At 53.6% G+C, this 26,824-nt stretch overlaps 7 non-coding genes and 3 pseudogenes across 7 annotated transcripts; all 10 read right to left on the bottom strand.

Moving 5' to 3' along the window:
- Window positions 1–244: 244 nt before the first annotated feature.
- Window positions 245–438, bottom strand: LOC139686184 (U2 spliceosomal RNA). The gene has a single exon (XR_011700316.1). It is a non-coding gene; the product is annotated as a U2 spliceosomal RNA (small nuclear RNA).
- A 5,253-nt stretch (window positions 439–5,691) lies between these two features.
- Window positions 5,692–5,825, bottom strand: LOC139686188 (U2 spliceosomal RNA; annotated as a pseudogene).
- Window positions 5,826–7,336: 1,511 nt separating this feature from the next.
- LOC139686193 (U2 spliceosomal RNA) lies at window positions 7,337–7,530 on the bottom strand. The gene has a single exon (XR_011700321.1). It is a non-coding gene; the product is annotated as a U2 spliceosomal RNA (small nuclear RNA).
- Window positions 7,531–12,783: 5,253 nt separating this feature from the next.
- On the bottom strand, window positions 12,784–12,917 carry LOC139686187 (U2 spliceosomal RNA; annotated as a pseudogene).
- Window positions 12,918–14,428: 1,511 nt separating this feature from the next.
- Window positions 14,429–14,621, bottom strand: LOC139686190 (U2 spliceosomal RNA). The gene has a single exon (XR_011700319.1). It is a non-coding gene; the product is annotated as a U2 spliceosomal RNA (small nuclear RNA).
- Window positions 14,622–16,132: 1,511 nt separating this feature from the next.
- LOC139686189 (U2 spliceosomal RNA) lies at window positions 16,133–16,325 on the bottom strand. The gene has a single exon (XR_011700318.1). It is a non-coding gene; the product is annotated as a U2 spliceosomal RNA (small nuclear RNA).
- Window positions 16,326–17,836: 1,511 nt separating this feature from the next.
- LOC139686191 (U2 spliceosomal RNA) lies at window positions 17,837–18,030 on the bottom strand. The gene has a single exon (XR_011700320.1). It is a non-coding gene; the product is annotated as a U2 spliceosomal RNA (small nuclear RNA).
- Window positions 18,031–23,283: 5,253 nt separating this feature from the next.
- On the bottom strand, window positions 23,284–23,417 carry LOC139686186 (U2 spliceosomal RNA; annotated as a pseudogene).
- Window positions 23,418–24,928: 1,511 nt separating this feature from the next.
- LOC139686183 (U2 spliceosomal RNA) lies at window positions 24,929–25,121 on the bottom strand. Its single transcript, XR_011700315.1, has one exon. It is a non-coding gene; the product is annotated as a U2 spliceosomal RNA (small nuclear RNA).
- Window positions 25,122–26,632: 1,511 nt separating this feature from the next.
- LOC139686185 (U2 spliceosomal RNA) lies at window positions 26,633–26,824 on the bottom strand. The gene has a single exon (XR_011700317.1). It is a non-coding gene; the product is annotated as a U2 spliceosomal RNA (small nuclear RNA).

Raw genomic sequence — 26,824 nt, 5'->3', positions numbered from 1 at the left:
TCTTCCCAAGTTTCTCTCCTTTTAATAATTCATTCCTTTTAATACTTCGTTGTGCTGCTTCAATTTGGATTACATTACTTTTGCTCCGCTCGCATGGAATAAAATCGCTTCTCTCCGCGAAAATGCAATTTCGCGAATATTTTTCCAGCCGGATCGCCTGAAATTTGCAAGTGCGAAAATAAATAATTTTCGCGGATCAATTTAAGCTTCAATCTGTTCTCATCAGCTTTTAAGTGGACCTTTTTAATGATGGGCCGATCCCGACGGTACTGCAATGCCGGGCCAACCCGCGGCAGGGATGGAGTAAACTCCGGGTACCCCGCCAATGTCCAAAAATCAGATTAATATTCTGGTCCCGCAATGCGGGACGTATCAGATATTAAGCTGATAAGAACAGATTTAAAATGTTTATTTGAAAATTCTTTCATACAGAGTTTTAAGCAACTTATAATTAATATATAATTTATACATGACCGGCTCCCTCCAAATGAGGGAGCCGGGGAACAAGTCTTTTTGCCCCTTTATTTTGGGGAAATATTATAATAATATAGGCTTCTCGCACGAGTGTTTTTTTTTATAAAATGTTTTATATGTTTAAGTCTCTCACGGGGAGGGTTTACACTTTTGGGGGGGGCCGTTTATACACCACGGCGTGGCCATTCATACACTATGGCTCATAGAGTAAATAAAAGAGAAAGGGGACAGAGAAAGGTTTTACAATGAAGAAGTATGGAAAGAGGGGGGGAAATGATTTTACACGACTTCACTTTTGTCCTTTCCTTTTCAGCCTCCGGAGCCGTCTTCATACTGTCTATGTCCCGTGATGTGTTCGACGTAGCAGTCCCGGGTCCAGCGGATGACGTCGCTGACCATCAGTCGCCGCATGGTGGTGCAGAATCGTCGAGGTAGGCCCAGGGACTTCAGGACGGGGTCGTTCTGCGAGTCCCACGTCCCCAGGCTTCCCACGACGATGGCGGCGACCGATGACCGGTATCCCTGCTGGCGGATGGTCTCTGCCAGGGCGGCGTACTTCTCCTCCTTCGCGGTCCTGGCTGCCAGCAGAGCTCCCTCGTTGTTCTCGAACGGTACTGCTACGTCGATCAATGTCACAGTCTTGTCGGCCTGGTTAGTTATAACCAGGTCTGGTCTAAGAGTCGAGTCAGTGCCAGGTACTTGTTTGTTGACTCTGATTTCATCGTCACCTTTTCCCCGGCGTCCAATCAGAGCCCTGTGTAGTCGGTCTTGGACAGCATTATGTCTATGCTGCCACGTCCTTGAGTGCATCGTGCAGTGATTAACGACGTGGGGCAGGGTCTCCTCCGCGTAGCCACATCGCCGACACCGCTTGTCCCCGTTGGTTTCCCAACGGCGACAGGCATTGAGCGGGAGCAGATCGAGCCGAGCCCTAAAGATGAACCTCCAATCACAAAACCTGGTGTATCTCCCTCCTGCCAGGAAGTGATTGGAGGCTTCAGATTTCGCCGAGGCACGAATGACTTTCCCTTGATCGGGCTTGGCGCTTACCTTGTTCAGGTAGTAGCGCCGCACCGCGATCTTCAGGGCACCCGTCAGTTGCCTTACGGCCTTCGGAGGAACCCTGATGAAGGGGGGGCGGTCTTCAGCCCCGTCATTCATGTCCCGGAACGAAATCTGCATCTCCCTTAGCTCGTCCGACCATCTCCAGCTCAAGCCTATGCGCGCGGCGATACGGCGTGACGCGGAGCGAACCTGCGTGAAGAGGGAACTGAAGTCGCCGCTTTCCCTTCCAAAGTCATCCCGCAGACTACCACTAAGGTACTCTGCGAGATCACCGGTGGTTGGCGGTCTCCTCAGCTTCCTCCGCACTACCTCCTTCAGGCGACCCCAGGCGAGCACTCTCACGTTGGGGTCACGGGAATGGAGGAGTCGATATCCCTGCACGATGGTCAATATGTCAGTCAAGTCGGAAAGAGGGAGAAGACCTGCGCCGCCGTGTTGATGGCCAATGAAGACCATCTCAGGCGATGCCCTTTTGGGCAAATGGAGCCAGCCCTTTGCGCAGGCCTTCAGCCTCTTGTCGATGTCGGTCAAGTTTTTCTTTTTAACATTACCAGCCCGCAAGATGAATTCCAGCCTGGGCAGAAGGAAGATGTTGGTCGCGGCGATCTTCTGCCACGGGGCGAGGAGTGACTCGTCGATCTTCTTGACGTCCTCGCCCAAGCGCACCAGGTCCTCCTCGGGGGTCTGGTCCACGTGGAACCCGAACGGGACCCCGAGGTACCGGTACGCTTCGCCGTCCTTCAGGCTGGAAATGGCCGCCCCCTGGATGGTGAGTTGGGACGGCTGCACGGGCTGGTTTGCTGCAAAGTTGAGGTCCAGCGTTGCGCACTTGCTTGGCTTGAACTGTAGACCTGCAGCGGTCGCCTCTTCTCCCGCGATGTTCAGCAGGCGCTGCAGGTGCTCCTGGTCCCGGGCCACCAGCACCAAGTCGTCCGCGTAGGCCAGGATGGCGATGTTTTGCCCCTGGACGACGACTCCGGACTTGCCTGCCTCACCAGCGACCGCCCGTATCACCGGCTCCATTCCCAAGTTGAAAATGGTCGGTGATAACGGGCACCCCTGCTTGACACCGGCGCAGATGTCGATGACGCCGGTGTCGCCGCTGGTCGTCTTCACGACCGTGGAGCCCTTCTGCAACTCCTCCACGGTCCTCCTCATCTCCTCAGGCAAGTCCATCCTCCTCAGGGTGTTCTGGAGGTGTTGGTGCGGGATGGACCCGAACGCGTTCCGTAGGTCAAGCCAAGCCAGTGCGATTCGGGAACGTCTGCGTCTCATTTCGTCAACAGCTGCCTGAAGGGTGAAATTGTGCTCGTGGCACCCCTCGAACTCCCGGAAGCCCTTTTGAGCCGGGTGCATCTTCTTCCCGCTGACCGCCCAAGATAGTATGCGGTCAGCAAGCACCCCGGCGTACAGCTTGGCGATGGTGTTGCCAAGCGCTATGGGCCTCCAGTTGCCGATGTCCTGGCGGTCCCCCCCTTTGTGCAGGAGGACAGTCCGAGAGGTCTTCCACGCGGCCGGTGTCCTGGCCTCCTTCAGGCATCTGTTGAAGATAAAAGAGAGAATTCGTCCATGTCTATCGACCGCCCTCAGGTCGCCGTAGGTGAGGCCATCGGGGCCCGGGGCGGTGTTCTTGGTTCTAGACATGCGTCTCGTCACTTCCTCAGGAGTGATCCTTTCGAGGAGCAGTTTCTTCTCGGTCTCCGTCGTGCGACGGTAGACCGAGTCGTCACCCTCGTCCTCCAAGCCCCCCATCCCGACATTCCCGTAGACTTGGCGGAAATGCTTTTCCACCTCCTCCGCGGGAATGTCGCAATAGGGTGACTTATCGGACAGGATGCTCTCCACTGCCCTCCTGGGATGACTCCTGAAGAGTTTCTGTATGTCCGACGCCTTTTTCGCGTCGTAGTCAGCTACTTGTCTGCGTCTTGGTGGTTGTCTGTGCACGACGTTTCGTGGCCGAGGAGCTTCCCCTCCGTCCGCAGGTTTCGCCTCCCTCTTCCTCTCCGCCTGGGTGGTGGCCACCAGATCCTGCACCACGACCTCGAACTCCTCCCATGACTGGCCGGATGTGCTGGCCAGTCGGTCGAGCCACAGCTTCTCCTTCTGCTGTATCGGTGGCTCGACCTGTCGTGGTGCTCCTTCTGCTGCGTCTGGAGCTGGCGGCGGCGATGTTGCTGCGTCCACAGGCGGCGGTGACCCGGTGTCGTTAAGGTCACCGACTTCAGGAGGCTGCCCCGGCGCCAGGTCTTCGGCCGGAGCGTCTGCTGCTGCGTCTGGATCGGAGGGTTGCGCCTCGGTCACGTTGGGCGGCGTCGTGCATCTAACTGTCTCCTCGATTGCCTCCTGAAGGGGGGCAATCAAGGGGGGAGGTCTCTTGTGGGTCACCATGTGGTTCGCAAGCCCGCGACGGGTAGCGCATGCGAAATCGCATGCCCCGCACCGATGCGAGAGTGCAACACGTCCGTCCGCAGCCTTACGTATCCCCCCTTTGAGGCAGGGATGAGTGGACGGCTTGCGGCCGATAGTCCCACCGCAGATGGAGCAGGCGTTCACCGACGTGAGTCGGTGGCCGTGCTGCTCCATCAGGTGCCGGACGAGACTTCTCCGCATCGCCGTCCACTCCGTAGCGCGGAAGGACATGCTGCATCCCACCTCGGTGCAGGTTAACGTGTCCGCCACGGGAAAGTAAACCACAAGTTGATTGTCGATTCTCCTGGCCGACACCGCGGTGCCGGTCAGGAGAAGCGCCGGGACCCTGTCAGTCGTTTGGGGGGCGGGGGCAGTCGGGGGAATCGGGGGGGGAGAATCCAGCGCCGGACGTCTGGACGAAGAAGAATCCGGAGGCGTCGTGAAGTCGTCGAGGGAGAGAGGGGAAGAAGAACGGGACTTGGGGGGAGAATAGGTGACGTCCGAGAGCGGGGAGAAGGTCTCAAGGGAAGGCTTTCGGACGCCGGATGGAGAAGAAGAAGAAGAAGAAACGGGGGAGCCATAGTGTATGATTTTCCGCGGGCGACGCGTCCTACGCGCCGAAGCGCTTTCGGACGCGCCGTCCGGTGGTGTATGGGGAGGGGAGGAGTCGGGCTCTGACGCCTCGACTTTCCTCCTCCGCGGAGTGCGAGAGGAGGAGGGGGGGGCGGAGGAACTAGCACGCGATGGTGCTTTTCTAACGGCCCCCGCCCCCCCGTTTTTACGGGGAGGACGTGGGGGCATGGGAGGGCGTTAAGTCATGGCACAAACGGGGCCTGGCGGACGATATTCCACGGCCTGAAGGACCGTGGTACGTTGTTTTGAAAATTGTCCTTTTAAGGACACAAAAAAATTCAAAAGATATAAATGCTGAAGGCCAAGGGGGGCGACGGAGGGCTTTTCCGCGGTCTGAGGGACTGCGGAACGAAAATTTTCAAAAATACAAATTTAAATTAAGCGCGTGGCGTCCACCTGAATGAAGTCCAGGCGGCCGCCGAGGGATGGCGCTGAAGGCGCTCAACCCGCTTCTCGGCCCGTATGGGTGGGATCGGGAGGAAATTTGAATTTACCGGGGTTTTGAAATGACGGTTTTGTGGAAGATGAAGTCTTCCACAAATACCGGACGGGGGGGAGGGGGTCAATCGAACCGATCGGGCGTGAAGCGCGCCGAACGGTCGCTTGACCGGCGTCGCGGCCGAAAAGGAAACCGCGCGCCGTTCAAATCACCCGCTCTGCGCCGATCCGTACGGGATCGACGGAGGGTGCTCCCGGGGGCCCTGAGGGGGTCCGGGGGCCTCGGTGCTCAAGCTACCGGTCCGGAGGGGACCTGGCAGTGCACCGGGGGCCGGGGAACGTCCGGTGCTCAGCCTACCGGTCCTGAAGGGACCCGGCGGTGCACCGGGGGCGGGGGCCTGCGCCGGGCCTTAGGGGCCCGGCGTCGAGCCCGGGGAGGTTATCACCCCAAGTGGGCGTGGGGAACGGTCCGTGAGCGACCGGGGAGCCCTGAGGGGGCGGTGGGTCCCACGGTCCGCCTTGAAGAGGCAATGGACCGTGGGGCCATCGGGGGTCGAAAGAGGGGCTACTGGGCAGAGCAGGCGCCTAGTGTCCTGTTGCCCCTTCCCTCTGGGAGTGTCCCGGGGGGCTTACCGTTGGTCGGGGCCCGTCCGGGATTCCTCAGAGAGGCTAGAAAGGTCCAAAAGCGGTAGATCTGTTCATTTAAAAATTTGAATTTGGCGGGCGAAAAAGAAGAAAGTTAAGGGGATTAAGCTGATAAGAACAGATACTACACTTTGATCTTAGCCATAAGGCCGAGAAGCGATAAGGGAGCCCTTTTCTGCAATATTTACATGTGTAGGGACGACCCCGGAGCACTTGGGGCGGAGGGCGCAGGATTGGCGTAGGCGCCGCGGGGTGGCATTGGTCGGGGAGAATTCGCGTAGGGTCCTGCGGGGGTGTTTCCGAAGGCTTCCTTGTTTTCCTGCAGCAAGAAAAGTTTTGGGGGGGCGCGGGGGGCAGGACGGCCGGAGCAATTGCGTCCCCGGAGTCCGGAGGCGAGACAGTAAATTGCAACGCGGAGTCCTTCGCTAGGTCGTGCCATCTCTGTGAGCGACACACGAGACGTATTGCAAGCTCTCTCCCCGCTTCCCGGGAAAGGTCGGGCGCAATTTTCAAACATTCCGAAAATGGAGGGGGGCATCCAGGGCGGTAATAAAGGGCCCTTTTCGCCAGTATTCAGTGGTCGACAGTTTTTCGAAAAACGGGCTTCCTCTTCACTTCACTTCCTGTGTGGTAGAGATTTAAAATCGTGTGCTGTTCACTTACTTTGCATTAATCGTCATTAGTAAAAATACGCTTTCCTTATAAATAAATAAATACATAAATTAGGGTTTCTTCAAATATAAACAAATTAGGGTTTTCTTCAAATCGGAGAATAGGAATCGAAAAGGCTGTAAAAAAGTGGCGCTTTCAATTACACAAGATGGAAAACCAGATTTCTCCATTGTTTATATTTTCCATTTTCTCGAAAAAATCGCGGAAATGGGCATCGATTTCCGCGAAATTCGCAAAAAATTTCTGAAAATTTTTTTGCAAACATTTTTCCAATTTTTCCCGAGTGCTCGCGATCGGTCGTTTCCTCCGATGTATTGAGTTTCTTTTCCGTTCAATTTTTTTTCATCAAACACACACTCCTTTTACAAGAATTATCTTCGCATAAATTCTGTGGAAAGATTGGTGTTCAAAAACTAAGGTAAAAGAGTGGAACTCGCCTATTTCCGCGAGTCGATTCGCGTCGGGTCGTCTTGAATGACGCTCCTTGCCGGGAGCGCGCGCGCGCCATCTCTTCGGGGGGGAGGTAAACAGCTGGAAGGAAGGGGCGTCACACGCCAAAGTTTGAAACGTGATCCGGCGCCTCTCTTCAACAGTTGTCGTCGTCTCCAATGATGGAATACTGAGGAGACAAGACGTTGTTGTTGTTGACGTTGCATTGAAAGCAGAAAAAATAATTGCATTATTTTCACAAAATTGTATTTATTGTTACACTTACACTTTAAAGTGACGACGACTCTCTTCAGATGGGATTTTTTTTCTTCCCAAGTTTCTCTCCTTTTAATAATTCATTCCTTTTAATACTTCGTTGTGCTGCTTCAATTTGGATTACATTACTTTTGCTCCGCTCGCATGGAATAAAATCGCTTCTCTCCGCGAAAATGCAATTTCGCGAATATTTTTCCAGCCGGATCGCCTGAAATTTGCAAGTGCGAAAATAAATAATTTTCGCGGATCAATTTAAGCTTCAATCTGTTCTCATCAGCTTTTAAGTGGACCTTTTTAATGATGGGCCGATCCCGACGGTACTGCAATGCCGGGCCAACCCGCGGCAGGGATGGAGTAAACTCCGGGTACCCCGCCAATGTCCAAAAATCAGATTAATATTCTGGTCCCGCAATGCGGGACGTATCAGATATTAAGCTGATAAGAACAGATTTAAAATGTTTATTTGAAAATTCTTTCATACAGAGTTTTAAGCAACTTATAATTAATATATAATTTATACATGACCGGCTCCCTCCAAATGAGGGAGCCGGGGAACAAGTCTTTTTGCCCCTTTATTTTGGGGAAATATTATAATAATATAGGCTTCTCGCACGAGTGTTTTTTTTTATAAAATGTTTTATATGTTTAAGTCTCTCACGGGGAGGGTTTACACTTTTGGGGGGGGCCGTTTATACACCACGGCGTGGCCATTCATACACTATGGCTCATAGAGTAAATAAAAGAGAAAGGGGACAGAGAAAGGTTTTACAATGAAGAAGTATGGAAAGAGGGGGGGAAATGATTTTACACGACTTCACTTTTGTCCTTTCCTTTTCAGCCTCCGGAGCCGTCTTCATACTGTCTATGTCCCGTGATGTGTTCGACGTAGCAGTCCCGGGTCCAGCGGATGACGTCGCTGACCATCAGTCGCCGCATGGTGGTGCAGAATCGTCGAGGTAGGCCCAGGGACTTCAGGACGGGGTCGTTCTGCGAGTCCCACGTCCCCAGGCTTCCCACGACGATGGCGGCGACCGATGACCGGTATCCCTGCTGGCGGATGGTCTCTGCCAGGGCGGCGTACTTCTCCTCCTTCGCGGTCCTGGCTGCCAGCAGAGCTCCCTCGTTGTTCTCGAACGGTACTGCTACGTCGATCAATGTCACAGTCTTGTCGGCCTGGTTAGTTATAACCAGGTCTGGTCTAAGAGTCGAGTCAGTGCCAGGTACTTGTTTGTTGACTCTGATTTCATCGTCACCTTTTCCCCGGCGTCCAATCAGAGCCCTGTGTAGTCGGTCTTGGACAGCATTATGTCTATGCTGCCACGTCCTTGAGTGCATCGTGCAGTGATTAACGACGTGGGGCAGGGTCTCCTCCGCGTAGCCACATCGCCGACACCGCTTGTCCCCGTTGGTTTCCCAACGGCGACAGGCATTGAGCGGGAGCAGATCGAGCCGAGCCCTAAAGATGAACCTCCAATCACAAAACCTGGTGTATCTCCCTCCTGCCAGGAAGTGATTGGAGGCTTCAGATTTCGCCGAGGCACGAATGACTTTCCCTTGATCGGGCTTGGCGCTTACCTTGTTCAGGTAGTAGCGCCGCACCGCGATCTTCAGGGCACCCGTCAGTTGCCTTACGGCCTTCGGAGGAACCCTGATGAAGGGGGGGCGGTCTTCAGCCCCGTCATTCATGTCCCGGAACGAAATCTGCATCTCCCTTAGCTCGTCCGACCATCTCCAGCTCAAGCCTATGCGCGCGGCGATACGGCGTGACGCGGAGCGAACCTGCGTGAAGAGGGAACTGAAGTCGCCGCTTTCCCTTCCAAAGTCATCCCGCAGACTACCACTAAGGTACTCTGCGAGATCACCGGTGGTTGGCGGTCTCCTCAGCTTCCTCCGCACTACCTCCTTCAGGCGACCCCAGGCGAGCACTCTCACGTTGGGGTCACGGGAATGGAGGAGTCGATATCCCTGCACGATGGTCAATATGTCAGTCAAGTCGGAAAGAGGGAGAAGACCTGCGCCGCCGTGTTGATGGCCAATGAAGACCATCTCAGGCGATGCCCTTTTGGGCAAATGGAGCCAGCCCTTTGCGCAGGCCTTCAGCCTCTTGTCGATGTCGGTCAAGTTTTTCTTTTTAACATTACCAGCCCGCAAGATGAATTCCAGCCTGGGCAGAAGGAAGATGTTGGTCGCGGCGATCTTCTGCCACGGGGCGAGGAGTGACTCGTCGATCTTCTTGACGTCCTCGCCCAAGCGCACCAGGTCCTCCTCGGGGGTCTGGTCCACGTGGAACCCGAACGGGACCCCGAGGTACCGGTACGCTTCGCCGTCCTTCAGGCTGGAAATGGCCGCCCCCTGGATGGTGAGTTGGGACGGCTGCACGGGCTGGTTTGCTGCAAAGTTGAGGTCCAGCGTTGCGCACTTGCTTGGCTTGAACTGTAGACCTGCAGCGGTCGCCTCTTCTCCCGCGATGTTCAGCAGGCGCTGCAGGTGCTCCTGGTCCCGGGCCACCAGCACCAAGTCGTCCGCGTAGGCCAGGATGGCGATGTTTTGCCCCTGGACGACGACTCCGGACTTGCCTGCCTCACCAGCGACCGCCCGTATCACCGGCTCCATTCCCAAGTTGAAAATGGTCGGTGATAACGGGCACCCCTGCTTGACACCGGCGCAGATGTCGATGACGCCGGTGTCGCCGCTGGTCGTCTTCACGACCGTGGAGCCCTTCTGCAACTCCTCCACGGTCCTCCTCATCTCCTCAGGCAAGTCCATCCTCCTCAGGGTGTTCTGGAGGTGTTGGTGCGGGATGGACCCGAACGCGTTCCGTAGGTCAAGCCAAGCCAGTGCGATTCGGGAACGTCTGCGTCTCATTTCGTCAACAGCTGCCTGAAGGGTGAAATTGTGCTCGTGGCACCCCTCGAACTCCCGGAAGCCCTTTTGAGCCGGGTGCATCTTCTTCCCGCTGACCGCCCAAGATAGTATGCGGTCAGCAAGCACCCCGGCGTACAGCTTGGCGATGGTGTTGCCAAGCGCTATGGGCCTCCAGTTGCCGATGTCCTGGCGGTCCCCCCCTTTGTGCAGGAGGACAGTCCGAGAGGTCTTCCACGCGGCCGGTGTCCTGGCCTCCTTCAGGCATCTGTTGAAGATAAAAGAGAGAATTCGTCCATGTCTATCGACCGCCCTCAGGTCGCCGTAGGTGAGGCCATCGGGGCCCGGGGCGGTGTTCTTGGTTCTAGACATGCGTCTCGTCACTTCCTCAGGAGTGATCCTTTCGAGGAGCAGTTTCTTCTCGGTCTCCGTCGTGCGACGGTAGACCGAGTCGTCACCCTCGTCCTCCAAGCCCCCCATCCCGACATTCCCGTAGACTTGGCGGAAATGCTTTTCCACCTCCTCCGCGGGAATGTCGCAATAGGGTGACTTATCGGACAGGATGCTCTCCACTGCCCTCCTGGGATGACTCCTGAAGAGTTTCTGTATGTCCGACGCCTTTTTCGCGTCGTAGTCAGCTACTTGTCTGCGTCTTGGTGGTTGTCTGTGCACGACGTTTCGTGGCCGAGGAGCTTCCCCTCCGTCCGCAGGTTTCGCCTCCCTCTTCCTCTCCGCCTGGGTGGTGGCCACCAGATCCTGCACCACGACCTCGAACTCCTCCCATGACTGGCCGGATGTGCTGGCCAGTCGGTCGAGCCACAGCTTCTCCTTCTGCTGTATCGGTGGCTCGACCTGTCGTGGTGCTCCTTCTGCTGCGTCTGGAGCTGGCGGCGGCGATGTTGCTGCGTCCACAGGCGGCGGTGACCCGGTGTCGTTAAGGTCACCGACTTCAGGAGGCTGCCCCGGCGCCAGGTCTTCGGCCGGAGCGTCTGCTGCTGCGTCTGGATCGGAGGGTTGCGCCTCGGTCACGTTGGGCGGCGTCGTGCATCTAACTGTCTCCTCGATTGCCTCCTGAAGGGGGGCAATCAAGGGGGGAGGTCTCTTGTGGGTCACCATGTGGTTCGCAAGCCCGCGACGGGTAGCGCATGCGAAATCGCATGCCCCGCACCGATGCGAGAGTGCAACACGTCCGTCCGCAGCCTTACGTATCCCCCCTTTGAGGCAGGGATGAGTGGACGGCTTGCGGCCGATAGTCCCACCGCAGATGGAGCAGGCGTTCACCGACGTGAGTCGGTGGCCGTGCTGCTCCATCAGGTGCCGGACGAGACTTCTCCGCATCGCCGTCCACTCCGTAGCGCGGAAGGACATGCTGCATCCCACCTCGGTGCAGGTTAACGTGTCCGCCACGGGAAAGTAAACCACAAGTTGATTGTCGATTCTCCTGGCCGACACCGCGGTGCCGGTCAGGAGAAGCGCCGGGACCCTGTCAGTCGTTTGGGGGGCGGGGGCAGTCGGGGGAATCGGGGGGGGAGAATCCAGCGCCGGACGTCTGGACGAAGAAGAATCCGGAGGCGTCGTGAAGTCGTCGAGGGAGAGAGGGGAAGAAGAACGGGACTTGGGGGGAGAATAGGTGACGTCCGAGAGCGGGGAGAAGGTCTCAAGGGAAGGCTTTCGGACGCCGGATGGAGAAGAAGAAGAAGAAGAAACGGGGGAGCCATAGTGTATGATTTTCCGCGGGCGACGCGTCCTACGCGCCGAAGCGCTTTCGGACGCGCCGTCCGGTGGTGTATGGGGAGGGGAGGAGTCGGGCTCTGACGCCTCGACTTTCCTCCTCCGCGGAGTGCGAGAGGAGGAGGGGGGGGCGGAGGAACTAGCACGCGATGGTGCTTTTCTAACGGCCCCCGCCCCCCCGTTTTTACGGGGAGGACGTGGGGGCATGGGAGGGCGTTAAGTCATGGCACAAACGGGGCCTGGCGGACGATATTCCACGGCCTGAAGGACCGTGGTACGTTGTTTTGAAAATTGTCCTTTTAAGGACACAAAAAAATTCAAAAGATATAAATGCTGAAGGCCAAGGGGGGCGACGGAGGGCTTTTCCGCGGTCTGAGGGACTGCGGAACGAAAATTTTCAAAAATACAAATTTAAATTAAGCGCGTGGCGTCCACCTGAATGAAGTCCAGGCGGCCGCCGAGGGATGGCGCTGAAGGCGCTCAACCCGCTTCTCGGCCCGTATGGGTGGGATCGGGAGGAAATTTGAATTTACCGGGGTTTTGAAATGACGGTTTTGTGGAAGATGAAGTCTTCCACAAATACCGGACGGGGGGGAGGGGGTCAATCGAACCGATCGGGCGTGAAGCGCGCCGAACGGTCGCTTGACCGGCGTCGCGGCCGAAAAGGAAACCGCGCGCCGTTCAAATCACCCGCTCTGCGCCGATCCGTACGGGATCGACGGAGGGTGCTCCCGGGGGCCCTGAGGGGGTCCGGGGGCCTCGGTGCTCAAGCTACCGGTCCGGAGGGGACCTGGCAGTGCACCGGGGGCCGGGGAACGTCCGGTGCTCAGCCTACCGGTCCTGAAGGGACCCGGCGGTGCACCGGGGGCGGGGGCCTGCGCCGGGCCTTAGGGGCCCGGCGTCGAGCCCGGGGAGGTTATCACCCCAAGTGGGCGTGGGGAACGGTCCGTGAGCGACCGGGGAGCCCTGAGGGGGCGGTGGGTCCCACGGTCCGCCTTGAAGAGGCAATGGACCGTGGGGCCATCGGGGGTCGAAAGAGGGGCTACTGGGCAGAGCAGGCGCCTAGTGTCCTGTTGCCCCTTCCCTCTGGGAGTGTCCCGGGGGGCTTACCGTTGGTCGGGGCCCGTCCGGGATTCCTCAGAGAGGCTAGAAAGGTCCAAAAGCGGTAGATCTGTTCATTTAAAAATTTGAATTTGGCGGGCGAAAAAGAAGAAAGTTAAGGGGATTAAGCTGATAAGAACAGATACTACACTTTGATCTTAGCCATAAGGCCGAGAAGCGATAAGGGAGCCCTTTTCTGCAATATTTACATGTGTAGGGACGACCCCGGAGCACTTGGGGCGGAGGGCGCAGGATTGGCGTAGGCGCCGCGGGGTGGCATTGGTCGGGGAGAATTCGCGTAGGGTCCTGCGGGGGTGTTTCCGAAGGCTTCCTTGTTTTCCTGCAGCAAGAAAAGTTTTGGGGGGGCGCGGGGGGCAGGACGGCCGGAGCAATTGCGTCCCCGGAGTCCGGAGGCGAGACAGTAAATTGCAACGCGGAGTCCTTCGCTAGGTCGTGCCATCTCTGTGAGCGACACACGAGACGTATTGCAAGCTCTCTCCCCGCTTCCCGGGAAAGGTCGGGCGCAATTTTCAAACATTCCGAAAATGGAGGGGGGCATCCAGGGCGGTAATAAAGGGCCCTTTTCGCCAGTATTCAGTGGTCGACAGTTTTTCGAAAAACGGGCTTCCTCTTCACTTCACTTCCTGTGTGGTAGAGATTTAAAATCGTGTGCTGTTCACTTACTTTGCATTAATCGTCATTAGTAAAAATACGCTTTCCTTATAAATAAATAAATACATAAATTAGGGTTTCTTCAAATATAAACAAATTAGGGTTTTCTTCAAATCGGAGAATAGGAATCGAAAAGGCTGTAAAAAAGTGGCGCTTTCAATTACACAAGATGGAAAACCAGATTTCTCCATTGTTTATATTTTCCATTTTCTCGAAAAAATCGCGGAAATGGGCATCGATTTCCGCGAAATTCGCAAAAAATTTCTGAAAATTTTTTTGCAAACATTTTTCCAATTTTTCCCGAGTGCTCGCGATCGGTCGTTTCCTCCGATGTATTGAGTTTCTTTTCCGTTCAATTTTTTTTCATCAAACACACACTCCTTTTACAAGAATTATCTTCGCATAAATTCTGTGGAAAGATTGGTGTTCAAAAACTAAGGTAAAAGAGTGGAACTCGCCTATTTCCGCGAGTCGATTCGCGTCGGGTCGTCTTGAATGACGCTCCTTGCCGGGAGCGCGCGCGCGCCATCTCTTCGGGGGGGAGGTAAACAGCTGGAAGGAAGGGGCGTCACACGCCAAAGTTTGAAACGTGATCCGGCGCCTCTCTTCAACAGTTGTCGTCGTCTCCAATGATGGAATACTGAGGAGACAAGACGTTGTTGTTGTTGACGTTGCATTGAAAGCAGAAAAAATAATTGCATTATTTTCACAAAATTGTATTTATTGTTACACTTACACTTTAAAGTGACGACGACTCTCTTCAGATGGGATTTTTTTTCTTCCCAAGTTTCTCTCCTTTTAATAATTCATTCCTTTTAATACTTCGTTGTGCTGCTTCAATTTGGATTACATTACTTTTGCTCCGCTCGCATGGAATAAAATCGCTTCTCTCCGCGAAAATGCAATTTCGCGAATATTTTTCCAGCCGGATCGCCTGAAATTTGCAAGTGCGAAAATAAATAATTTTCGCGGATCAATTTAAGCTTCAATCTGTTCTCATCAGCTTTTAAGTGGACCTTTTTAATGATGGGCCGATCCCGACGGTACTGCAATGCCGGGCCAACCCGCGGCAGGGATGGAGTAAACTCCGGGTACCCCGCCAATGTCCAAAAATCAGATTAATATTCTGGTCCCGCAATGCGGGACGTATCAGATATTAAGCTGATAAGAACAGATACTACACTTTGATCTTAGCCATAAGGCCGAGAAGCGATAAGGGAGCCCTTTTCTGCAATATTTACATGTGTAGGGACGACCCCGGAGCACTTGGGGCGGAGGGCGCAGGATTGGCGTAGGCGCCGCGGGGTGGCATTGGTCGGGGAGAATTCGCGTAGGGTCCTGCGGGGGTGTTTCCGAAGGCTTCCTTGTTTTCCTGCAGCAAGAAAAGTTTTGGGGGGGCGCGGGGGGCAGGACGGCCGGAGCAATTGCGTCCCCGGAGTCCGGAGGCGAGACAGTAAATTGCAACGCGGAGTCCTTCGCTAGGTCGTGCCATCTCTGTGAGCGACACACGAGACGTATTGCAAGCTCTCTCCCCGCTTCCCGGGAAAGGTCGGGCGCAATTTTCAAACATTCCGAAAATGGAGGGGGGCATCCAGGGCGGTAATAAAGGGCCCTTTTCGCCAGTATTCAGTGGTCGACAGTTTTTCGAAAAACGGGCTTCCTCTTCACTTCACTTCCTGTGTGGTAGAGATTTAAAATCGTGTGCTGTTCACTTACTTTGCATTAATCGTCATTAGTAAAAATACGCTTTCCTTATAAATAAATAAATACATAAATTAGGGTTTCTTCAAATATAAACAAATTAGGGTTTTCTTCAAATCGGAGAATAGGAATCGAAAAGGCTGTAAAAAAGTGGCGCTTTCAATTACACAAGATGGAAAACCAGATTTCTCCATTGTTTATATTTTCCATTTTCTCGAAAAAATCGCGGAAATGGGCATCGATTTCCGCGAAATTCGCAAAAAATTTCTGAAAATTTTTTTGCAAACATTTTTCCAATTTTTCCCGAGTGCTCGCGATCGGTCGTTTCCTCCGATGTATTGAGTTTCTTTTCCGTTCAATTTTTTTTCATCAAACACACACTCCTTTTACAAGAATTATCTTCGCATAAATTCTGTGGAAAGATTGGTGTTCAAAAACTAAGGTAAAAGAGTGGAACTCGCCTATTTCCGCGAGTCGATTCGCGTCGGGTCGTCTTGAATGACGCTCCTTGCCGGGAGCGCGCGCGCGCCATCTCTTCGGGGGGGAGGTAAACAGCTGGAAGGAAGGGGCGTCACACGCCAAAGTTTGAAACGTGATCCGGCGCCTCTCTTCAACAGTTGTCGTCGTCTCCAATGATGGAATACTGAGGAGACAAGACGTTGTTGTTGTTGACGTTGCATTGAAAGCAGAAAAAATAATTGCATTATTTTCACAAAATTGTATTTATTGTTACACTTACACTTTAAAGTGACGACGACTCTCTTCAGATGGGATTTTTTTTCTTCCCAAGTTTCTCTCCTTTTAATAATTCATTCCTTTTAATACTTCGTTGTGCTGCTTCAATTTGGATTACATTACTTTTGCTCCGCTCGCATGGAATAAAATCGCTTCTCTCCGCGAAAATGCAATTTCGCGAATATTTTTCCAGCCGGATCGCCTGAAATTTGCAAGTGCGAAAATAAATAATTTTCGCGGATCAATTTAAGCTTCAATCTGTTCTCATCAGCTTTTAAGTGGACCTTTTTAATGATGGGCCGATCCCGACGGTACTGCAATGCCGGGCCAACCCGCGGCAGGGATGGAGTAAACTCCGGGTACCCCGCCAATGTCCAAAAATCAGATTAATATTCTGGTCCCGCAATGCGGGACGTATCAGATATTAAGCTGATAAGAACAGATACTACACTTTGATCTTAGCCATAAGGCCGAGAAGCGATAAGGGAGCCCTTTTCTGCAATATTTACATGTGTAGGGACGACCCCGGAGCACTTGGGGCGGAGGGCGCAGGATTGGCGTAGGCGCCGCGGGGTGGCATTGGTCGGGGAGAATTCGCGTAGGGTCCTGCGGGGGTGTTTCCGAAGGCTTCCTTGTTTTCCTGCAGCAAGAAAAGTTTTGGGGGGGCGCGGGGGGCAGGACGGCCGGAGCAATTGCGTCCCCGGAGTCCGGAGGCGAGACAGTAAATTGCAACGCGGAGTCCTTCGCTAGGTCGTGCCATCTCTGTGAGCGACACACGAGACGTATTGCAAGCTCTCTCCCCGCTTCCCGGGAAAGGTCGGGCGCAATTTTCAAACATTCCGAAAATGGAGGGGGGCATCCAGGGCGGTAATAAAGGGCCCTTTTCGCCAGTATTCAGTGGTCGACAGTTTTTCGAAAAACGGGCTTCCTCTTCACTTCACTTCCTGTGTGGTAGAGATTTAAAATCGTGTGCTGTTCACTTACTTTGCATTAATCGTCATTAGTAAAAATACGCTTTCCTTATAAATAAATAAATACATAAATTAGGGTTTCTTCAAATATAAACAAATTAGGGTTTTCTTCAAATCGGAGAATAGGAATCGAAAAGGCTGTAAAAAAGTGGCGCTTTCAATTACACAAGATGGAAAACCAGATTTCTCCATTGTTTATATTTTCCATTTTCTCGAAAAAATCGCGGAAATGGGCATCGATTTCCGCGAAATTCGCAAAAAATTTCTGAAAATTTTTTTGCAAACATTTTTCCAATTTTTCCCGAGTGCTCGCGATCGGTCGTTTCCTCCGATGTATTGAGTTTCTTTTCCGTTCAATTTTTTTTCATCAAACACACACTCCTTTTACAAGAATTATCTTCGCATAAATTCTGTGGAAAGATTGGTGTTCAAAAACTAAGGTAAAAGAGTGGAACTCGCCTATTTCCGCGAGTCGATTCGCGTCGGGTCGTCTTGAATGACGCTCCTTGCCGGGAGCGCGCGCGCGCCATCTCTTCGGGGGGGAGGTAAACAGCTGGAAGGAAGGGGCGTCACACGCCAAAGTTTGAAACGTGATCCGGCGCCTCTCTTCAACAGTTGTCGTCGTCTCCAATGATGGAATACTGAGGAGACAAGACGTTGTTGTTGTTGACGTTGCATTGAAAGCAGAAAAAATAATTGCATTATTTTCACAAAATTGTATTTATTGTTACACTTACACTTTAAAGTGACGACGACTCTCTTCAGATGGGATTTTTTTTCTTCCCAAGTTTCTCTCCTTTTAATAATTCATTCCTTTTAATACTTCGTTGTGCTGCTTCAATTTGGATTACATTACTTTTGCTCCGCTCGCATGGAATAAAATCGCTTCTCTCCGCGAAAATGCAATTTCGCGAATATTTTTCCAGCCGGATCGCCTGAAATTTGCAAGTGCGAAAATAAATAATTTTCGCGGATCAATTTAAGCTTCAATCTGTTCTCATCAGCTTTTAAGTGGACCTTTTTAATGATGGGCCGATCCCGACGGTACTGCAATGCCGGGCCAACCCGCGGCAGGGATGGAGTAAACTCCGGGTACCCCGCCAATGTCCAAAAATCAGATTAATATTCTGGTCCCGCAATGCGGGACGTATCAGATATTAAGCTGATAAGAACAGATTTAAAATGTTTATTTGAAAATTCTTTCATACAGAGTTTTAAGCAACTTATAATTAATATATAATTTATACATGACCGGCTCCCTCCAAATGAGGGAGCCGGGGAACAAGTCTTTTTGCCCCTTTATTTTGGGGAAATATTATAATAATATAGGCTTCTCGCACGAGTGTTTTTTTTTATAAAATGTTTTATATGTTTAAGTCTCTCACGGGGAGGGTTTACACTTTTGGGGGGGGCCGTTTATACACCACGGCGTGGCCATTCATACACTATGGCTCATAGAGTAAATAAAAGAGAAAGGGGACAGAGAAAGGTTTTACAATGAAGAAGTATGGAAAGAGGGGGGGAAATGATTTTACACGACTTCACTTTTGTCCTTTCCTTTTCAGCCTCCGGAGCCGTCTTCATACTGTCTATGTCCCGTGATGTGTTCGACGTAGCAGTCCCGGGTCCAGCGGATGACGTCGCTGACCATCAGTCGCCGCATGGTGGTGCAGAATCGTCGAGGTAGGCCCAGGGACTTCAGGACGGGGTCGTTCTGCGAGTCCCACGTCCCCAGGCTTCCCACGACGATGGCGGCGACCGATGACCGGTATCCCTGCTGGCGGATGGTCTCTGCCAGGGCGGCGTACTTCTCCTCCTTCGCGGTCCTGGCTGCCAGCAGAGCTCCCTCGTTGTTCTCGAACGGTACTGCTACGTCGATCAATGTCACAGTCTTGTCGGCCTGGTTAGTTATAACCAGGTCTGGTCTAAGAGTCGAGTCAGTGCCAGGTACTTGTTTGTTGACTCTGATTTCATCGTCACCTTTTCCCCGGCGTCCAATCAGAGCCCTGTGTAGTCGGTCTTGGACAGCATTATGTCTATGCTGCCACGTCCTTGAGTGCATCGTGCAGTGATTAACGACGTGGGGCAGGGTCTCCTCCGCGTAGCCACATCGCCGACACCGCTTGTCCCCGTTGGTTTCCCAACGGCGACAGGCATTGAGCGGGAGCAGATCGAGCCGAGCCCTAAAGATGAACCTCCAATCACAAAACCTGGTGTATCTCCCTCCTGCCAGGAAGTGATTGGAGGCTTCAGATTTCGCCGAGGCACGAATGACTTTCCCTTGATCGGGCTTGGCGCTTACCTTGTTCAGGTAGTAGCGCCGCACCGCGATCTTCAGGGCACCCGTCAGTTGCCTTACGGCCTTCGGAGGAACCCTGATGAAGGGGGGGCGGTCTTCAGCCCCGTCATTCATGTCCCGGAACGAAATCTGCATCTCCCTTAGCTCGTCCGACCATCTCCAGCTCAAGCCTATGCGCGCGGCGATACGGCGTGACGCGGAGCGAACCTGCGTGAAGAGGGAACTGAAGTCGCCGCTTTCCCTTCCAAAGTCATCCCGCAGACTACCACTAAGGTACTCTGCGAGATCACCGGTGGTTGGCGGTCTCCTCAGCTTCCTCCGCACTACCTCCTTCAGGCGACCCCAGGCGAGCACTCTCACGTTGGGGTCACGGGAATGGAGGAGTCGATATCCCTGCACGATGGTCAATATGTCAGTCAAGTCGGAAAGAGGGAGAAGACCTGCGCCGCCGTGTTGATGGCCAATGAAGACCATCTCAGGCGATGCCCTTTTGGGCAAATGGAGCCAGCCCTTTGCGCAGGCCTTCAGCCTCTTGTCGATGTCGGTCAAGTTTTTCTTTTTAACATTACCAGCCCGCAAGATGAATTCCAGCCTGGGCAGAAGGAAGATGTTGGTCGCGGCGATCTTCTGCCACGGGGCGAGGAGTGACTCGTCGATCTTCTTGACGTCCTCGCCCAAGCGCACCAGGTCCTCCTCGGGGGTCTGGTCCACGTGGAACCCGAACGGGACCCCGAGGTACCGGTACGCTTCGCCGTCCTTCAGGCTGGAAATGGCCGCCCCCTGGATGGTGAGTTGGGACGGCTGCACGGGCTGGTTTGCTGCAAAGTTGAGGTCCAGCGTTGCGCACTTGCTTGGCTTGAACTGTAGACCTGCAGCGGTCGCCTCTTCTCCCGCGATGTTCAGCAGGCGCTGCAGGTGCTCCTGGTCCCGGGCCACCAGCACCAAGTCGTCCGCGTAGGCCAGGATGGCGATGTTTTGCCCCTGGACGACGACTCCGGACTTGCCTGCCTCACCAGCGACCGCCCGTATCACCGGCTCCATTCCCAAGTTGAAAATGGTCGGTGATAACGGGCACCCCTGCTTGACACCGGCGCAGATGTCGATGACGCCGGTGTCGCCGCTGGTCGTCTTCACGACCGTGGAGCCCTTCTGCAACTCCTCCACGGTCCTCCTCATCTCCTCAGGCAAGTCCATCCTCCTCAGGGTGTTCTGGAGGTGTTGGTGCGGGATGGACCCGAACGCGTTCCGTAGGTCAAGCCAAGCCAGTGCGATTCGGGAACGTCTGCGTCTCATTTCGTCAACAGCTGCCTGAAGGGTGAAATTGTGCTCGTGGCACCCCTCGAACTCCCGGAAGCCCTTTTGAGCCGGGTGCATCTTCTTCCCGCTGACCGCCCAAGATAGTATGCGGTCAGCAAGCACCCCGGCGTACAGCTTGGCGATGGTGTTGCCAAGCGCTATGGGCCTCCAGTTGCCGATGTCCTGGCGGTCCCCCCCTTTGTGCAGGAGGACAGTCCGAGAGGTCTTCCACGCGGCCGGTGTCCTGGCCTCCTTCAGGCATCTGTTGAAGATAAAAGAGAGAATTCGTCCATGTCTATCGACCGCCCTCAGGTCGCCGTAGGTGAGGCCATCGGGGCCCGGGGCGGTGTTCTTGGTTCTAGACATGCGTCTCGTCACTTCCTCAGGAGTGATCCTTTCGAGGAGCAGTTTCTTCTCGGTCTCCGTCGTGCGACGGTAGACCGAGTCGTCACCCTCGTCCTCCAAGCCCCCCATCCCGACATTCCCGTAGACTTGGCGGAAATGCTTTTCCACCTCCTCCGCGGGAATGTCGCAATAGGGTGACTTATCGGACAGGATGCTCTCCACTGCCCTCCTGGGATGACTCCTGAAGAGTTTCTGTATGTCCGACGCCTTTTTCGCGTCGTAGTCAGCTACTTGTCTGCGTCTTGGTGGTTGTCTGTGCACGACGTTTCGTGGCCGAGGAGCTTCCCCTCCGTCCGCAGGTTTCGCCTCCCTCTTCCTCTCCGCCTGGGTGGTGGCCACCAGATCCTGCACCACGACCTCGAACTCCTCCCATGACTGGCCGGATGTGCTGGCCAGTCGGTCGAGCCACAGCTTCTCCTTCTGCTGTATCGGTGGCTCGACCTGTCGTGGTGCTCCTTCTGCTGCGTCTGGAGCTGGCGGCGGCGATGTTGCTGCGTCCACAGGCGGCGGTGACCCGGTGTCGTTAAGGTCACCGACTTCAGGAGGCTGCCCCGGCGCCAGGTCTTCGGCCGGAGCGTCTGCTGCTGCGTCTGGATCGGAGGGTTGCGCCTCGGTCACGTTGGGCGGCGTCGTGCATCTAACTGTCTCCTCGATTGCCTCCTGAAGGGGGGCAATCAAGGGGGGAGGTCTCTTGTGGGTCACCATGTGGTTCGCAAGCCCGCGACGGGTAGCGCATGCGAAATCGCATGCCCCGCACCGATGCGAGAGTGCAACACGTCCGTCCGCAGCCTTACGTATCCCCCCTTTGAGGCAGGGATGAGTGGACGGCTTGCGGCCGATAGTCCCACCGCAGATGGAGCAGGCGTTCACCGACGTGAGTCGGTGGCCGTGCTGCTCCATCAGGTGCCGGACGAGACTTCTCCGCATCGCCGTCCACTCCGTAGCGCGGAAGGACATGCTGCATCCCACCTCGGTGCAGGTTAACGTGTCCGCCACGGGAAAGTAAACCACAAGTTGATTGTCGATTCTCCTGGCCGACACCGCGGTGCCGGTCAGGAGAAGCGCCGGGACCCTGTCAGTCGTTTGGGGGGCGGGGGCAGTCGGGGGAATCGGGGGGGGAGAATCCAGCGCCGGACGTCTGGACGAAGAAGAATCCGGAGGCGTCGTGAAGTCGTCGAGGGAGAGAGGGGAAGAAGAACGGGACTTGGGGGGAGAATAGGTGACGTCCGAGAGCGGGGAGAAGGTCTCAAGGGAAGGCTTTCGGACGCCGGATGGAGAAGAAGAAGAAGAAGAAACGGGGGAGCCATAGTGTATGATTTTCCGCGGGCGACGCGTCCTACGCGCCGAAGCGCTTTCGGACGCGCCGTCCGGTGGTGTATGGGGAGGGGAGGAGTCGGGCTCTGACGCCTCGACTTTCCTCCTCCGCGGAGTGCGAGAGGAGGAGGGGGGGGCGGAGGAACTAGCACGCGATGGTGCTTTTCTAACGGCCCCCGCCCCCCCGTTTTTACGGGGAGGACGTGGGGGCATGGGAGGGCGTTAAGTCATGGCACAAACGGGGCCTGGCGGACGATATTCCACGGCCTGAAGGACCGTGGTACGTTGTTTTGAAAATTGTCCTTTTAAGGACACAAAAAAATTCAAAAGATATAAATGCTGAAGGCCAAGGGGGGCGACGGAGGGCTTTTCCGCGGTCTGAGGGACTGCGGAACGAAAATTTTCAAAAATACAAATTTAAATTAAGCGCGTGGCGTCCACCTGAATGAAGTCCAGGCGGCCGCCGAGGGATGGCGCTGAAGGCGCTCAACCCGCTTCTCGGCCCGTATGGGTGGGATCGGGAGGAAATTTGAATTTACCGGGGTTTTGAAATGACGGTTTTGTGGAAGATGAAGTCTTCCACAAATACCGGACGGGGGGGAGGGGGTCAATCGAACCGATCGGGCGTGAAGCGCGCCGAACGGTCGCTTGACCGGCGTCGCGGCCGAAAAGGAAACCGCGCGCCGTTCAAATCACCCGCTCTGCGCCGATCCGTACGGGATCGACGGAGGGTGCTCCCGGGGGCCCTGAGGGGGTCCGGGGGCCTCGGTGCTCAAGCTACCGGTCCGGAGGGGACCTGGCAGTGCACCGGGGGCCGGGGAACGTCCGGTGCTCAGCCTACCGGTCCTGAAGGGACCCGGCGGTGCACCGGGGGCGGGGGCCTGCGCCGGGCCTTAGGGGCCCGGCGTCGAGCCCGGGGAGGTTATCACCCCAAGTGGGCGTGGGGAACGGTCCGTGAGCGACCGGGGAGCCCTGAGGGGGCGGTGGGTCCCACGGTCCGCCTTGAAGAGGCAATGGACCGTGGGGCCATCGGGGGTCGAAAGAGGGGCTACTGGGCAGAGCAGGCGCCTAGTGTCCTGTTGCCCCTTCCCTCTGGGAGTGTCCCGGGGGGCTTACCGTTGGTCGGGGCCCGTCCGGGATTCCTCAGAGAGGCTAGAAAGGTCCAAAAGCGGTAGATCTGTTCATTTAAAAATTTGAATTTGGCGGGCGAAAAAGAAGAAAGTTAAGGGGATTAAGCTGATAAGAACAGATACTACACTTTGATCTTAGCCATAAGGCCGAGAAGCGATAAGGGAGCCCTTTTCTGCAATATTTACATGTGTAGGGACGACCCCGGAGCACTTGGGGCGGAGGGCGCAGGATTGGCGTAGGCGCCGCGGGGTGGCATTGGTCGGGGAGAATTCGCGTAGGGTCCTGCGGGGGTGTTTCCGAAGGCTTCCTTGTTTTCCTGCAGCAAGAAAAGTTTTGGGGGGGCGCGGGGGGCAGGACGGCCGGAGCAATTGCGTCCCCGGAGTCCGGAGGCGAGACAGTAAATTGCAACGCGGAGTCCTTCGCTAGGTCGTGCCATCTCTGTGAGCGACACACGAGACGTATTGCAAGCTCTCTCCCCGCTTCCCGGGAAAGGTCGGGCGCAATTTTCAAACATTCCGAAAATGGAGGGGGGCATCCAGGGCGGTAATAAAGGGCCCTTTTCGCCAGTATTCAGTGGTCGACAGTTTTTCGAAAAACGGGCTTCCTCTTCACTTCACTTCCTGTGTGGTAGAGATTTAAAATCGTGTGCTGTTCACTTACTTTGCATTAATCGTCATTAGTAAAAATACGCTTTCCTTATAAATAAATAAATACATAAATTAGGGTTTCTTCAAATATAAACAAATTAGGGTTTTCTTCAAATCGGAGAATAGGAATCGAAAAGGCTGTAAAAAAGTGGCGCTTTCAATTACACAAGATGGAAAACCAGATTTCTCCATTGTTTATATTTTCCATTTTCTCGAAAAAATCGCGGAAATGGGCATCGATTTCCGCGAAATTCGCAAAAAATTTCTGAAAATTTTTTTGCAAACATTTTTCCAATTTTTCCCGAGTGCTCGCGATCGGTCGTTTCCTCCGATGTATTGAGTTTCTTTTCCGTTCAATTTTTTTTCATCAAACACACACTCCTTTTACAAGAATTATCTTCGCATAAATTCTGTGGAAAGATTGGTGTTCAAAAACTAAGGTAAAAGAGTGGAACTCGCCTATTTCCGCGAGTCGATTCGCGTCGGGTCGTCTTGAATGACGCTCCTTGCCGGGAGCGCGCGCGCGCCATCTCTTCGGGGGGGAGGTAAACAGCTGGAAGGAAGGGGCGTCACACGCCAAAGTTTGAAACGTGATCCGGCGCCTCTCTTCAACAGTTGTCGTCGTCTCCAATGATGGAATACTGAGGAGACAAGACGTTGTTGTTGTTGACGTTGCATTGAAAGCAGAAAAAATAATTGCATTATTTTCACAAAATTGTATTTATTGTTACACTTACACTTTAAAGTGACGACGACTCTCTTCAGATGGGATTTTTTTTCTTCCCAAGTTTCTCTCCTTTTAATAATTCATTCCTTTTAATACTTCGTTGTGCTGCTTCAATTTGGATTACATTACTTTTGCTCCGCTCGCATGGAATAAAATCGCTTCTCTCCGCGAAAATGCAATTTCGCGAATATTTTTCCAGCCGGATCGCCTGAAATTTGCAAGTGCGAAAATAAATAATTTTCGCGGATCAATTTAAGCTTCAATCTGTTCTCATCAGCTTTTAAGTGGACCTTTTTAATGATGGGCCGATCCCGACGGTACTGCAATGCCGGGCCAACCCGCGGCAGGGATGGAGTAAACTCCGGGTACCCCGCCAATGTCCAAAAATCAGATTAATATTCTGGTCCCGCAATGCGGGACGTATCAGATATTAAGCTGATAAGAACAGATACTACACTTTGATCTTAGCCATAAGGCCGAGAAGCGATAAGGGAGCCCTTTTCTGCAATATTTACATGTGTAGGGACGACCCCGGAGCACTTGGGGCGGAGGGCGCAGGATTGGCGTAGGCGCCGCGGGGTGGCATTGGTCGGGGAGAATTCGCGTAGGGTCCTGCGGGGGTGTTTCCGAAGGCTTCCTTGTTTTCCTGCAGCAAGAAAAGTTTTGGGGGGGCGCGGGGGGCAGGACGGCCGGAGCAATTGCGTCCCCGGAGTCCGGAGGCGAGACAGTAAATTGCAACGCGGAGTCCTTCGCTAGGTCGTGCCATCTCTGTGAGCGACACACGAGACGTATTGCAAGCTCTCTCCCCGCTTCCCGGGAAAGGTCGGGCGCAATTTTCAAACATTCCGAAAATGGAGGGGGGCATCCAGGGCGGTAATAAAGGGCCCTTTTCGCCAGTATTCAGTGGTCGACAGTTTTTCGAAAAACGGGCTTCCTCTTCACTTCACTTCCTGTGTGGTAGAGATTTAAAATCGTGTGCTGTTCACTTACTTTGCATTAATCGTCATTAGTAAAAATACGCTTTCCTTATAAATAAATAAATACATAAATTAGGGTTTCTTCAAATATAAACAAATTAGGGTTTTCTTCAAATCGGAGAATAGGAATCGAAAAGGCTGTAAAAAAGTGGCGCTTTCAATTACACAAGATGGAAAACCAGATTTCTCCATTGTTTATATTTTCCATTTTCTCGAAAAAATCGCGGAAATGGGCATCGATTTCCGCGAAATTCGCAAAAAATTTCTGAAAATTTTTTTGCAAACATTTTTCCAATTTTTCCCGAGTGCTCGCGATCGGTCGTTTCCTCCGATGTATTGAGTTTCTTTTCCGTTCAATTTTTTTTCATCAAACACACACTCCTTTTACAAGAATTATCTTCGCATAAATTCTGTGGAAAGATTGGTGTTCAAAAACTAAGGTAAAAGAGTGGAACTCGCCTATTTCCGCGAGTCGATTCGCGTCGGGTCGTCTTGAATGACGCTCCTTGCCGGGAGCGCGCGCGCGCCATCTCTTCGGGGGGGAGGTAAACAGCTGGAAGGAAGGGGCGTCACACGCCAAAGTTTGAAACGTGATCCGGCGCCTCTCTTCAACAGTTGTCGTCGTCTCCAATGATGGAATACTGAGGAGACAAGACGTTGTTGTTGTTGACGTTGCATTGAAAGCAGAAAAAATAATTGCATTATTTTCACAAAATTGTATTTATTGTTACACTTACACTTTAAAGTGACGACGACTCTCTTCAGATGGGATTTTTTTTCTTCCCAAGTTTCTCTCCTTTTAATAATTCATTCCTTTTAATACTTCGTTGTGCTGCTTCAATTTGGATTACATTACTTTTGCTCCGCTCGCATGGAATAAAATCGCTTCTCTCCGCGAAAATGCAATTTCGCGAATATTTTTCCAGCCGGATCGCCTGAAATTTGCAAGTGCGAAAATAAATAATTTTCGCGGATCAATTTAAGCTTCAATCTGTTCTCATCAGCTTTTAAGTGGACCTTTTTAATGATGGGCCGATCCCGACGGTACTGCAATGCCGGGCCAACCCGCGGCAGGGATGGAGTAAACTCCGGGTACCCCGCCAATGTCCAAAAATCAGATTAATATTCTGGTCCCGCAATGCGGGACGTATCAGATATTAAGCTGATAAGAACAGATTTAAAATGTTTATTTGAAAATTCTTTCATACAGAGTT

Source organism: Hetaerina americana, unplaced genomic scaffold (genome assembly GCF_022747635.1).
Source record: "Hetaerina americana unplaced genomic scaffold, ioHetAmer1.1.p SCAF_1304, whole genome shotgun sequence".
NCBI lineage: Eukaryota > Metazoa > Arthropoda > Insecta > Odonata > Calopterygidae > Hetaerina > Hetaerina americana.
Note: the sequence above shows the minus strand (reverse complement) of the source record. Positions and strands in the feature narration are given on the sequence as shown.